Genomic DNA, 14,652 nt, shown 5'->3' on the forward strand with positions numbered 1-14,652 from the left:
TGCAGTTTTACACACAGCACATAGCTCGTATACTTTAAGGAAAAAGGTGGCAGAGTAAATATGTTGGAGTTCTCAGAAGAAAAGGCAGCAGGCATAATTACTATGGTTTCTTAGTTACATAAAACTGGAATGGAGGAGCTTTGCTCTTGCCTCTAAAGAAAATGGTGAATATGTTAGTGTAGATGTTGAGTGCTAATTGACACCTTTCTTTCCTTCCCCTCTCTTCTAGCTGATGACTAGGAAGCCACTAATGCTAAAATCATAGAATTATTTAGGTTGTGAAAGACCCTTAAGATCATCAAGTCCAAACATCAATCTGTGTGTTAGTGTTTTGGGAGTAACCTTGGGGTACTGTACCACAGGCTGTACGAGTCCAAGTTAAGCCTCTGTGAGATCTGCCCTGTGTGACTCTCAGCTGTCGTTGCAGGGTATGGTACAACAGCACTGTGAAGGGTAACAGGCCAGCACCTGGGGTTTGTTGGCTTCTGGAGGATAACTTTTATTCATCTTCACTTGAATGGCTCTTCAATGTTAATATGTAGAGACTCCAGGCAAATCTCAATAGAGATTTAAAGACACGTCTCCCTTTGGATAGACATTTTTATACCTGTTGCTGATTATTTAATGCATATATGGGGTCACCTTATCAGCAAATGTTTGCTAGCCAGCTCCAGAACCTCTGTACCAGTCTTAGAGCAGCATGTTGTCACCAACATCTCTGCAGCTTTGTTATGGCAATGTGAGGTTGCTGCTCTTGATTAGATTTGTCCATAGCTGACCCATAAAAAGAGTCAGAGTCTTAGAGTATATATGTGTGTATATATTTATATATATATATATATATACACACACACACACAATACTCATGCTTGCTTGATTTTTTTTTCTGTACTTCCCACAAGCCTTCTATATATCAAGCACATGAACTGTTTGCCATGTATTAAAGGAGTTCATTGCCTGCAGAGGTTCAGATGCAACCTCACAGCACAGTAAGTAGGACCTCATCAAGGGGCTGTGCTGTATGTTAGCTCCAAAATATTTTCTATCCTATGGATGGATTTATCCATAATAAAATGTTATGTAGGAATAAGAACAAGGTAAATGGCAAACCTGGCTGGAGGGCTGTCTCAAGATTGTGAGAGTATATAGCCATGCCCAGAGTTCATTCATCCCGTGCTGTTTGGAAGTTACACTAGCTGCTGTTTGGAAGTTACACTAGCTGCTGTAATAGCGCTAGAGGGTGCCCTAGGACAGGAAAACAAATAAATAAAATGGATGACCAGGCCCTATCTTTAAATTTCTGAAAGACTGAACTATGCTGCTGCTTTTAATCTCACTTCTAAGAGGCTTCTGCAGTCTTACTGTAACGTATGTCTTTTTCATACTTCTATAGTCATTTATAGTCTGAATCAAAACAAAGGGAATGAGGAGAGAATTCTCATAGTCAGTTTACTAACTCCCACGTAGCAAAACAAACAAAACAATAATACAGCAGCAACAAACGCACAAAGGTGTGTGCTCACTCCATTATTAATCTGACAGCGCTAGCATAAAACCAGACATACTCTATGCTTCCTTTTCATATAGCTTTTTTTAGCTTTTTTTTTCCTTTTCCCTTCCCCCCTGTAAGAAACCTACTGGGTGTTTTTCAATGTCTTGATATGCAGCATATTATAACGGGGGAGGGAAAAAATATTTTTTGACAGTCTTGTGTCAAAGGGCTCAAATAGTGTTTTCAGCTTCATCATTGCAAATCCTGATTAATTCCATCTGGTTCATTGCAGTGGCATGGGGTTTGTGTCAGTGTAACCTGAGTCCAGCGGTAAGTGATAAATGGATCTGTAAACTGCTTTGAGTTAGTTTCATTAAGGCAAATTTTAATTGGGGATGAAAATGTATGTGCGGATGAGGAAAGAAATACGTAACTTTCAAGCCTAAAGAAAAATCTGGTATAATTTCTGTTACCTAAAGTCACCAGGAGCTAAGATCAAGTACTGTACTTATCTTGCAGAAATGCACATGAAATAGGGTAGTGAGATGTAGCAGAGGCTGTGAACTGATTGCAAAATCAGAAAACCAAAGTCTCTTCTACCAAGGGAAAAAGTAAAATCACACTTCTGCCTGCATTTAGGATTTATCTATGCAATTAAATGATTGTGTATATAGCTTAGTACAAGAGCGTTCAATTATATAATCCCAGTGGGAAGAACACTTCACAGTGTCTAAGTACGTTGTCATATTAAAGGAAACTGCCTGTCTAAACTAAGTCAACATATGTGTTAAAAAGGAGTTTTTGCTATGAGATCAGACAGTGATATATCCCCCTTTCAGTGTTTCTCAGCCTATTATTTCTCTCCTTTCCTTTTAAAAGACTTTTCAAACAACAGTGAATTCTGGTATAAGTGGAATATAAACAAAGTTCATATATGGAAAAAGCAGATGAGAATCAGATTGGGATTAATTTTATTTTAGTTAGTGATACTACCCTGGCTATAATTGAAAGGCCAAGTATCAGTATTTTAGACATAGTGCTTCATGTGGGAATGCTTAATTGGTATTCTTCTAATGTATAGCTCCAGTTAGCTTAGGAACCTGTCTATGTATTCACCTTTTTTTCTTTTTACTTCTCAAAGGTGTTTGCCACATACGGAGGGCTGTTCACAAGAAACAATTGGCAAATGAACTTTATTTGCAAATAGGCATTGCATGGAGCATTATCTAATATGGCACTGAACACATACTGTTCAAGTATGATACGTGAGCAGAAAAGCTTCATACTTTACAAGAGAATCACAGAACACTTCTAATGTAAGTCACACTGGAGATACAATTTCCTTAAGTTGCACACCCAAATGTATGAACAGTCACGTTTTCTATTTTAAATGTGTGCATATATATCAAATGTAACTCCTTCAATAAGATTGCAGTGATCATTTTCTCTTTTCCTTTTAGATATGGCACTAGATGAATTCTCAAAGACAGTTAACTTGTTAATTGAACCAACATGTAAAAACACTATGCTATATAAATGTCAAAAAGCAGTAGTTTGAATATGGAAATTTGTCTCTTAGGATTGTCTAGACTGTACATTAGATTTCCATTAAGTTAAAGTGGGTTAGAAAAAAATATTAAGGTTTAGAAATTCACAGTGGAAGTTATTGAGCTTGCAACATCTATTTGCAATGCTATGCCCTCAAGTAGTCAACGCAAGTTCAAACAAATAACAGTGCTGCTATGACTTTCCCAATAGACAGCACTGCTGGAAACACTTCCTATACTTAATAAGTAAATGGGCTTTCCTGGGACCATAACAAAGCGTCTGACACATTTGTCTCACAGCAAGTAGCTCTGCTACAAGATGATTTTTCAGTTTGGCTTCTGTGAGCATAATAACAGCTCGGGAGTGCACATGTTAAAGTATTGCTGCAAAAAATAAATTCAAGAGTTTCTCTTTGAGAATGTGGGTGTGATTGCCTTTGCTTTGCTAGCATAAAGAAGCCATTTAATTGCATTGGTAATGTTTTAAATTAGAACTATCCATAGGCATTTAGGTAGTGCTGTTGGACTGTGTTCATTTAACTGAGAGAAGAAAGAGACTCACTTTCTATAGAAGCCAAATAAGCCAAGTGTGTTTACGGGCATTCTGTTGGATGCACCAGGATGCTTTTCGTTGTCTCTGAAGTCAATCTTCTAAATAAACTGAGCAATGTCAAGTTTTACCAGGCCTGTACTTTTCTTTGGAAGTTAGTATAGCAGGTTTTCTCAATGTGAGCAAAAACCAGAGAAGCAGTACAGGGTTGCTTGAAAGACTACAATCTCATAGTCCTTTTAATCCCTCGATGTCTTTCACTGCCTCCCCTATGGCTACAAATATGTCCCTATTCAGCTGGGATAACAGGTGCTTAGCTTCGTCTGAGCACTGGAGCTCTCCCTCTGCAGGACACAGAGCGGTTCCTGAGGCTGAGCTCCATGGACATGTGTATTGGCAGCTGTTAAGAAGCAGACACAAGGCTCTTTAACAACTGCACATAATTCAGATGACTGCTCTGGAAATGTTACTGTCTAAATTAATGAGTTCACTTTCAGACAATGATAATTGAACTGAAATGGGAGAGTAAATATGTGCTAATATGCACTCTTATAACATCCTGCATTTACACTTGTGATAAAAAAGAACCTGCAATTTCAATGGAACTTGGTAATACACTATTAAAATGTCCAGTTTTAGTGTATGCATGCTTCAGTAATAATGTGGAGACAAAGAACAGAGAAGTAACTGTCATGTTACCTGGAACCCCGAAGACAAATAGAAAAGTAGGTATAAAGAATATGAAAATATGGAAATGTTTCCAATTCCAGAGTCTGCTGGGGAAAAGGAAGAGAGGAGAACAACATTTCTCCAGCAATATGTGTCTGACTCAACAAAATACTTAAGTATATGATTACTGTTGCTTTCAATGACAATAGCATCATCAGCTTCTATTTGGTCATAGACTTATATTGTAAGCTCTAAAGCTCAACAGAAGTATTTCTGCAACTAAAATTCCCATTGAAAAAAGATGCTTTAGAATAAATACTTAACTTCTTTAGTATTTGAAAGCTCAAAAGTTTACAGTTAACCACTGAAACATCAAAAGACCAAACAAAAATGGAAATTTATTTGCTAATAAGAAATTCAAGTATAAAATTTGTGGGCAACTACAAAGAATATGTCTGGGTGTGGTAAAGTGTGTAAATAAAAATGGTGATGTACTCTGAGGTTTGATAACAAACAGTAAACAGGAACAAACTATAATTTTAAATTGTTCTTCATTGATTGAGAGAAGTACTAAGAAACTTAAAATGCCTCAATTAATTCTCCCTGAAATTTTCATGGCTACAGCATAGAGATTAACTTTGGAGATAAAGTGGACGTCATCTACATAAATTCCAGAAAGGGAAATCGTAAAATAAAACTCCATTTAGCAATACCTGTCTTTGTGTGATCCCTGAGGCAGTGTTTATTGGGAATATCATTTTCTTTGACAGCTGTCTCCCCCATTCTCAGTGGTTGATACTGTTCCTGCAAGGAAATCCTGGTGACTTTCCAAGCAGCAGCAGCCGAGCTGGTGATATTTACTGAATATGACAGACTAGAAGCTGGCTCATTCTTAGTATGTTCTGTAGCTGGGCTCTGTTGATACTCACTTTCCACACCTATTACATTAACAACACCATTGATTCATTGGCTTAATTTCGAGGGTCAAAAAAAAATGAATCGTGTATCAGAGTTTTTCCACTAGCTGGCAAATTTTTCAATAAACCCTTTTTTTTATCATCCATTTTCCAATTCTATAAAATTGAAACTATTTGTCAAAAAAAAAAGCCACTGAATGTGAGGCTAGGAAATTTTTATGTCTTAAATAGTTTACAATTTTATTTTCTAATAAAATACAGTTAAAACTATGTGGTGCTGCTTTTTTTTTTTTTTTTTTTTTTTTTAATTTGAGTTAATGTAAATTTGCCTAGGAGCTGTTCCCACAATTGACTTAAACAAGAGGAATACAGAAAACCCACCTGTGCTTTGTCATAATAGATAACAGAATTCCATGAGTAGAATTCTGGAGAAGAACAATGGGTGTCCGCTCCTCTAAGTAGAATGTGCTCTTTGTTTTGGAGAGCCCTCAGCTTTGATTGCTGAGATTTTGGGATACTTCAGTGCAACAATCATGTCTTTTTCTAAATCAAGACTTAGATTTTGGTTTGTTCTCTGCTCCCCAATTGAAATTTCCTGCGTCTCGTTTAACTATTTAACAGTGTTACTAACCAGCCATTATATCCTGCCTTATTCTCTTTTAGATGAAAGACATGTTAAAAATAAAAAATAAAAAATAAAATAGAATTCTCTAGTCCCTATGACTGAATTGGAGAGATGATGTCAATGGAATTGCTGAATGGCCTCCTGTGGCTGTACAGACATCAAGGTAACACGTTTCCAAATCCGAGGACATAAGTGTTTTGATCCTGTTTTGGGAATACTTAATGCCTAAATGTCAATGTAGATTTAATATCTTGTGTGGTGGAGGATAAAGTTTAAAAAAAAAAATGGCAAAAAGAGTTATTTTGCTTATTTTACTTAGTTTCTGCTAACTTTAGTTTATTTGCTGAAGAATTTACATTGGCTAGACATGGAATGGATCTGTCTGTGCAAACACAAGTATTCTGAGGTTTATTTAAGCTGACCTCTTATTGGCAAATATATTTAACTGACAGCTCTCTTAAGGGACTAATTCCATTTCTGAAATAGACCCAAAAAAAGCTGGAGCAGAGCTGCCTTCAGGAAACCTAGGGTTCTTCAGCCTGGGGAGAGTTTGCTAGAGAATAATTGTCTTCTGCAGTAGCTTCATCCATTAGTACAACTTTCATCTCTGTGAACAGAAATGGATTGAGGCTTAAATACCTTTGGTATGTTGCTGGTTAAAACATTGGCAAGATGCAAGTTTCAGTTTAGCTTTGAGGATGGCAAACAAATCGTGAGACCAAGCTAGTCAGATAAATTTTTAAGTGTGATAATCCTGCTGTAGGCTCACTGTAACCACCTCACCTAATGTAAAAAAGAAATAACTAAATGAAGGTGTTGCACAGAAAGTGTTTTTATAAACAGCTCCTTACTAGCAATAAAAACCCGTATTTCTGCAAGTCTATTCTCATTTGTCTTCAGGTAAGAAAAAAAATTCAGTCAGAAAGTGCTAAACCAGAACCTTTAATCTAGCAAATTCCCTTCTGAAATACTATTTATTATGTGAGTTTTAATTCTCTGCAGTCACCTTCAGTCAATGAATTACCAGGTTTGCTGCGTGTCTGATAGTCAGAGCCCATAACCCAGGTATTGGAACATGGGAAGTTCATCTCATATCGCCCCCGTTTACAAGGCAAAGAGAAACACAGCCCTTTCCAGCACTGATGTGACACAATCCCTCCCTCTGCCAGAGTAAAACCAGTTATGGAAAATAGGACTGCAGTTGGCAAAATGAAATCTGGCACTACTGTGAACATTAGGAATGAAACAGGAGAGGGAGGTATTGTCAGTCTCAGCTGGTTGTCATAAGAACAGCCCTGGGTTGCGCTCCCCAAAGGACAAGACTTTGTGGCACATTTGATGTTCTGCTTCTGGACTGCTCATGGGTAACAAGGGATAGAAAGTTGTGATGGAAGCAAGGAAGAACTGCCCATAGCAGGAGTTTGTCATGACATGGAAAATGCCTTAGTGAGACATGAATACTGGGCATGAGTTAAATATATTAAGTGGACGTGATTTGTGTAAACTGAAGGCTCTTTTCTCCCTTGAGGGCTGTTTGCTTTCCTCTCTGCTTTTAGAGAGCTTCAGCTAGTAAACTTCATGCTTTGTAATTGCAGTGAAACTGCTTTCATCCATGGATCAATCTTTTGTCAGCCCTGACACAATGGCTGATGGCTTTAGTGTATCTCCACTGTCACCAAAAGGCACTTCTTGGGAAATGAAACCCAGAGGCTCAGTAATGTCACCTTTCCCATCACTTTAGCGTAGGGTTACAAGTGGGGAAAAGGACTGCCCTACCAGGCTCAGCAACATTCAGATTGCAGTCGCAGCTCTCTTGGGAGAAAATGGCTGATGGTTTATGAAACATGATGTGTGGAAATACAGGGTTTTATTGTTGTGAATTCTCAGGTAGGTACAAAAGCTGATGGCAGGACCCCTGAGCCCAGCAAGAGGATACCAAAGGTAGAAGCGTGCACAGCCTTTTACATTTCTATTCTCCATGGCATCTTGCCTTTTGTCCCTTCCTCCATCCCCTTTTTTCTTTCCTTCGTTCTGCTTTTACTTTGCCATACGTTTCTCCCCCACCTACCTCCCATCCTTTCTTTTTTTCTAAACACAGGATCTGGACAAGTAAAAACACAGCTCTTATGGAGAACAGGAATTAAGGAGCCCTTCTACACTTCCTCTCTAGGGGTCTTCAGGAAACCTGTCTGCAGATGGCTCACAACACCAGTGCCAAAGCAGGCACCAGCCTTGCCATAGCTGCAGCTTTGGCCAACGGCAAAGAACACCGGTGCCAATGCCAGGTAGGAGAAAGTGGTCAGTCATCTGAGGCACCCAATACACTCATAATTTTTGTCACCTTAGATAGCAGTAATGTAGTTTTTTATATACTGTGAGACCTAAACATGTAGCAGATAAGGGAAAATTTGGCATTATCACTATAGTTTATTTCCTGTTAATTGACACAAGGTCTCTGTTATCAAGTTTCTGAACAAAAGACGGGCCTGAGACAAAGAAAGCCCTTCTCAGGGTTGTTGTTGAGGTTCAAACTTGAGCATAGAAGATGCTTGCTTTATGCATTTCACTCAGTTTGCACCGACTCCCTTCTGGATGATCAATGTTTCATCTCACAGGCCCTCTTAAATAACTTGGGCAGATTTGAAATGTATCAATGCACAATGTGAACAAATGTCAAAGGAGAGGCAGAGCTATGGTCCCAAGATGAAGATGAAGGGAGTAGGTGAAGAGGAAGGCTTTGTGTGTTGTGTCAGCTGTCTGGCATGTTCTGTTGACAGCTGCACTTCTGCTTCTACTGGAGCACAAGGTAATCTAGCATCAACCCTTCAGTGACAGCACGCAGTTCTGCTCTCTCCCTTCATACGGACATCATTTTCCTCCTGGCAGCTGCTAGCTTCAGGCCTGGACCCTCTGTCTCCTTGATGCTGATGAATGTTGTACCACAGAGCCATCAGTCAATGAAGCTACTCTTAACTGCTCAAAGCTTCTGCCATGTTCAGTCCATCCCTTCTCCCTCCAGTTCACCTGTAGCTTTGATAGTAAGGCAATAAGAATTAAGTGGGATTTTGCCAGTTTACTTTAGAGCAGACTATCAGGAAGAAGCCCTGCCACTTTCCTGCTCATCTCTATGCTATTTTCACATATGTGGTTATGCATCCAACAGGGAAATAGAAGCGTTGCATTTACTGCAGAAAACTATTTTTAAAAAAAACTATATAAACTATCTCTATATTGTAACCTCCTTAATAGTAACACGTTTTATAGATGGAGGTGGCTGAACACCATGGTGTTCAAAAGAAAAGTTTAAGTGATACCAAGCAACTCTTAGGGGAAAGTCAGAAGAGAGGGAGAGCCATTCAAGTCAGCAATACCTCCCTTGAACGACTCCTTGACAACGTGATGTGAAGGGAGGAGGAGGTGTATTTCCATCCTGGAGAGGATATACAAGGCAAAGAGGTCAGAAAGACATAGTGGAAGTAAGATGTGACCGTAGATGCGTTTTGATATCAAATTTTTGCCTCCAGGTTTCTAAACCAGTCCTTCCAAGCTGCTAACCATAACCCTCTATCCTGTCCCTTAGAGCACAACTGCTCTTTAAATTTTATAGGCTCCCTCTGGCCCATGAGCTGTTATTTAAAAATGAAGCAGGATACCAGCAACTTCTGCAAAACCACTGCAGACTGCAGGAATGCAAGCAGGTTTGATGACATTGTCCATTATCCTGATCGCTTATGTTGTCTTTGGCTTCAGATCATTTTGCATTTGGTACAGAAATACCAGCTCAGGTTCACGTGGTGCTGGCCAGCATGCATACCTGCACCCTACCCTGCAGTGCAATAACTGCCTTTTTATTCCCTGAAATGATCTCTGTGGCCATGACAGCCGAGCACAGTTCCAAGGTGACCGTTTTCATATCCTTTTCAATCCATCTGTCTTTAAGTTTGCATGAGACAAAGGAACATCTCTCAATGCAGAGATGTAGGAGTATAAGTATAAGTAGGAGTGAGACAGAGGTTTGGACTCTGAGTTTGCTTTAGTTCATTAACAAAATTGATCATTTTTCCTACTTCAGATATAATAAAATAAAAAAATAAAATCCTGCAGTGGAATTTTGCCATGGCTTTGCCCAGTGGAAGCCTTTGAAACCTCAGAACTCAGTAGCTGGCTTTAACAACAACAGCTGCAAGGGGAGAAGCATCAGAGCATCCAGCCTGGCCTTCTGCTTATCACACACCACTAAATTGCCTTCCAGGGAGCCCAGTAGCTTGAGTTAGAATAACGTGTTGAAGTTGTTAGGGGGTTAAAACTCTGTGTTACTGACAAAACTCAGGAGAATATGAGGTGCTGTTAATGTGTACTTCCTTTCACAGCGGTATAGACTGGAATTAGGTGAGGTAGATAACGAATAGGGCAGGCAGAATCCCATCCGATTATCACCAGGCTTGGCAGTAATTTTTGTCCTGGCTCTCTGCACAACATATAGGAACCAGGCGCTGTCACCCCACAGTATCTGCTGACATAGTGATGAAATAGTGCTGGGAGAATTGTATAACACATGGTGACTTTACAGCTGTTTCTAGCATGTGCTGTCATCCACCCCTTTTTATGAAATGTAGAGATTCCTTCTGAAAGTAAGACTAAAATATATGCTGCACGTTCTAATTATGTCTCTTAAAAGATGCTCTGTTTTATTCCATGGTAAAGCATAGTTACAAAAATAAGCAAGCCGGTGAGGTTCATTAGGGTAGAGTTAATTTTTTATTATCTCATAAGCCAGTGTATTTGTTTAAAATGATGGATTTGGTAAAGAGGTTACCTTTCTCTAGCACTGTTTGGGCAGTAATATTCTCTGATTTCAGCAGTTGATCTTTTTACATTGTCAATGGCTGTTTCTATGCGCTGCTTAATACCATCTATTTCTGAAAGGTCAGAGAACATTTAGCATGATTAAACATGGTTCTTTCCCTTATGCTCTCTCTTCCCCTATTTTGTTTCTTTTATTTACATTTTTCACCTTTCCTTTTCATCATTCATTTCTCTGACTCCACTGATCCAACCATTTTTTTCTTTGTCCTTGTTTTTTTTTTTTCTGTCACAGGTTACCCAACTGAAGATCAACAACAATGCAGATGTAAAAAGGCTTCTAGGAAAACAGATGCAGCTGCAAGAAGGTATCAGTAAGTAGTTTTTTAACTACAAGTTCCAGTTGTATCAAGCATCTGCTTCTCACTTCAGTGGAAACCAGCCACCATTTTACTTTTCCACCAACAGTTCCATCTGTGGTGGTAGGAGCACTGTTAGGGATGAGAGACAGAGGCAGTTGAGAGTGTTTTAAGACCACAGTCAGCAAGAAATCCGTAGGGCAGATTTGAGTTACAGCATGGTAAGAATGATGGTTCCTTTTTTGTGTTTGGGTTCCTTTTACTGATAAAACAGGCTAATTAGTAAATCAGTGAAGGACTGGTAGGTCACCAGGAGTGCTGAGACAACAGGATATTCCCCAGAAGTGCAAGAGTATTCTCAACACTTTCCTCTGAGATTTTTTAGGATTAGCTCTTCACCACCTAGAATTCATGTGATGGGAGCATCATGGAATGGCAGTAAGATTAAATACTGAGTAGTCCTGTCATAATTAGCCTTTGACAGGTATATGTGAAACGTATCTAAGGATTTGTATATTAATGAGTCAGGACTAATTTTATTAGGCAGGCTTGTTGGAACTGCCACTGTAACTGCTGGAGACTGAGGTTAGAGCCGTCTTTATGAATATGCCAATTATTTGTAGTAGCTAGGCAAAACAGCATGGACTTAATCTAATGAAACAGTGACCAAACTCATCTTTTGAAGAGTATTTCTGTGCCCCCTCAATGGCCTGACTTCCTGCAGCAGTTAGACTTGTGTGGCCTTACTGCCTTTTTTCCTCCATAATAACTCTTTTAACCAGGTTGCAGCCCAATTTGACAGAAGCGTGGCAGTCATGCAGAGGAGTTAGGTCCTACAGGTTTCTTGAAGATGCTGTGTCTGGGGGAATGGCTGCAATGTGAGTTACCATCATAGGCAACAGATAATCCAGACAGGAAAGCTCCTTTTTAAATGCCTCGGTCATGAGAAAATTATCAGTAAAAGCTCAGGGTGGGCCACAAGGTGCACATTCTAGTGCATGTACAAGTGTGAATATTCCTTGCACCTTGTGATAATCTTTTTTTTTTAAAGATTAATAAAAAAAAATCTTTAAAAAGATTAAAAACAAAACAAAACAAAACAATTTGTTTTAGGAGGAAGAAACTGAGCAGCACCAATCAGCAAAGTGAGCTAGCAGTGAAGAGGAAAGCTCTGAGCTCCGTAGCGGTGAGTCCAAACCTGCACTGCAGGCATATTTAACTCTCACCAGATCTAACTCCGGCAGTAGCTCCCTGGAGAAGCTTAAACTAGTAACTACAGCATTAGGGGGTGGCAAAACCAGTAAGGCCATTATTGATAACCATCTAATCTGTGCTCAGAAGGAATGTTTGCTCTCAAATATGACTTCATTTCCTCCTGAGTATTCCCCAGCACTCTTCTTAGCAGAATTTGGATATGTCTATTGAGTTTGCATTATACTGTTGTTTGTATCTACGTTTGGATGACAGGCACAGATTAGCTTGTAACGTGCCAGTCATTTAAAAACAGTTTTTCCATCATAAAAGCAAGGATTATGTTTTCAGGAATGGAACCTGTTATGTGTGCATTAGTGATTGCCAGGTTAGAGAGGAAAATAATTCTAAGTCATTTATTCATAAGTAGATGAAATCGAGTATTTTCAGTATCATACAGTCATTACACACCTCCATTGTCCTCACTCCAAGTGGAACTCGTCTGTCTAATTGTTCAGATAGCTCAAAGCCATGGGTTGTCCCTTGGTCTCTCAAGGAACAGCAAACAATGTATTTAAATCACTCAAGTGCCTGATGGTTTTAACAACTTAAAAGCATTTGTCTGCTATAGGAGGGCTAATTTTTAATTTATTTTTTTAAACACATCTATCCAAAATGATGCCAGGCTTTTATATTCACAGCAGGGAGCATTGTGAGGTTTAAATATCCCTTTAATCACTAAGGATGTAATAAAAACAAGAAGAGTTCTTTGAGCTGCAGAGTGTTACCCAGGGAAAAATCTACTCTGGAGCTTACAAATGTGAGTTGAAGAGACAAACTGGGCAATAAAATCCACAACTACGGACCAAACCGGCTAAAAGTTGGTCTGTAGCTGCCCATCAGGAGCTGAGATTTGGAGGGGGGGGGAAGGCCATTCGGCACCTCTAGAGCCATAAGAGCCAGGTCATAAATGTTTCACAATCTGCTGGGTAGGGGGAGGGAACTGGGGGTCTGTGATCCTGCCTGGAGTTTGTACCCTGGCCCTTGGCAGCAACAAAGACTGAGTATGAGGAATTTGTTAATACAAGAAGAATGGAGGAAAATTCTAGACGAGTTAGGGACTGCAGAAAAATGGCTAAGAGGAAGCTGTGTTTGATCATGTAAAGTAGCGTACATTCATGACAACCTCATCCCCCTGCAGACTTGAGGAATCCGTGAAAACTGACAGGTGCTTTTTTTTCTGTTATTGGTGATTTAGAAGGATTCTTACCTGAATCTGGCTATTGTGGACATCAGTATCATGTTGCTACCAGGGGATGAGCAAGTTGGGTGAGAAAAAGTATGGTCTGGATTTTATCCAAGGACTTTCTGCTTAAAGTGGGTAGATATTTCCAGCTTTTTGTTACTGGCTTCAGACTTCCCTACAGATTACATGTCCCATCATAATACTCTATATCGGCTTTCAAAAACAGTTTTGCGGGATGTGCTGTGTAAATCTGTCTTGGTATTCACTTTGCTTTTATGGGAGATCCTATAAATAGCTCTGCAGGTTGGTTAGACATCCTGTGGGCCCTTCTTCCTGTGAGGTGTGGGCAGAGTAGTGTGCAACCTGTGGCTATATAACTTGTTATTTTTTAAGAATTGATAAATAATAATGTAAAGGAAAAAAATGCAGTCATAAAATACCTTAGTAAAATGAAACATGATTTGTTGTAAAATGCTCTGAATCAAAATCTTCTACATACAGTTTAATTGTTCTGTTCTCCAATGCTTTCTGTTGCTGTTCGTTATCTTTCTCAAATTCTCTACTCAGCTCTGTAGAGCTCACAAGTCTTTATTTTTAAATTCTAAAACCTTTAAATCTTCATTTTCATAAACTCTTTGAAGACAGTCCCTTTGATAGGGAATTATGCTCTGTTTACTGACTTCATGTTGTGATTAGAACCTTGCTATGATACAAAGTGTATGGAAACTTTCTTAGGATTCTCACAGAATAAATCTGCCTTGGCAAACCAAAATGCCTTGCAAACTGACTCGCATCATTCAGGTCGGGCTTTTTATCTGTTAATTTCTTGCCTTGATGAACACTAACAGAAATGATAAATTGATGCACGCCAACAGAAAGAATCCTTTGCAGAAACCAAAGCAGTATTACAGTGTATCTGCAATCTCAAAAGCCCAAAAAGTTTAGATACAAGCTTCTGGGTTTGGCGTGCTGCTTTTTCCTGTAAAGATCAGCTTTTTAGCAGACTGCTGAAGCATTGTCAGCTGGCCTTCCATTCAGCACAATCCATTCTGCCCAGGATTTTTTCCTGATCTCAGTTCATGGTTAAATTGAAACGCCAGCAATTTTTAAGCTCTGCCTAATGCTTCTCTTTGCGTTTTCCTGTGTATGGGTGTGTATCCGTACAAAAATATTTCTGCACGAGTGTTAACCCAGAGCTGTTCGCTGCCTGTTTTCTAAGGCTGATCCTTTATGCTTCCTTGCAGGGCCCCAGG

Source organism: Aythya ferina (assembly GCF_964211825.1).
Source record: "Aythya ferina genome assembly, chromosome: 17".
NCBI classification, from domain to species: Eukaryota; Metazoa; Chordata; class Aves; order Anseriformes; family Anatidae; genus Aythya; species Aythya ferina.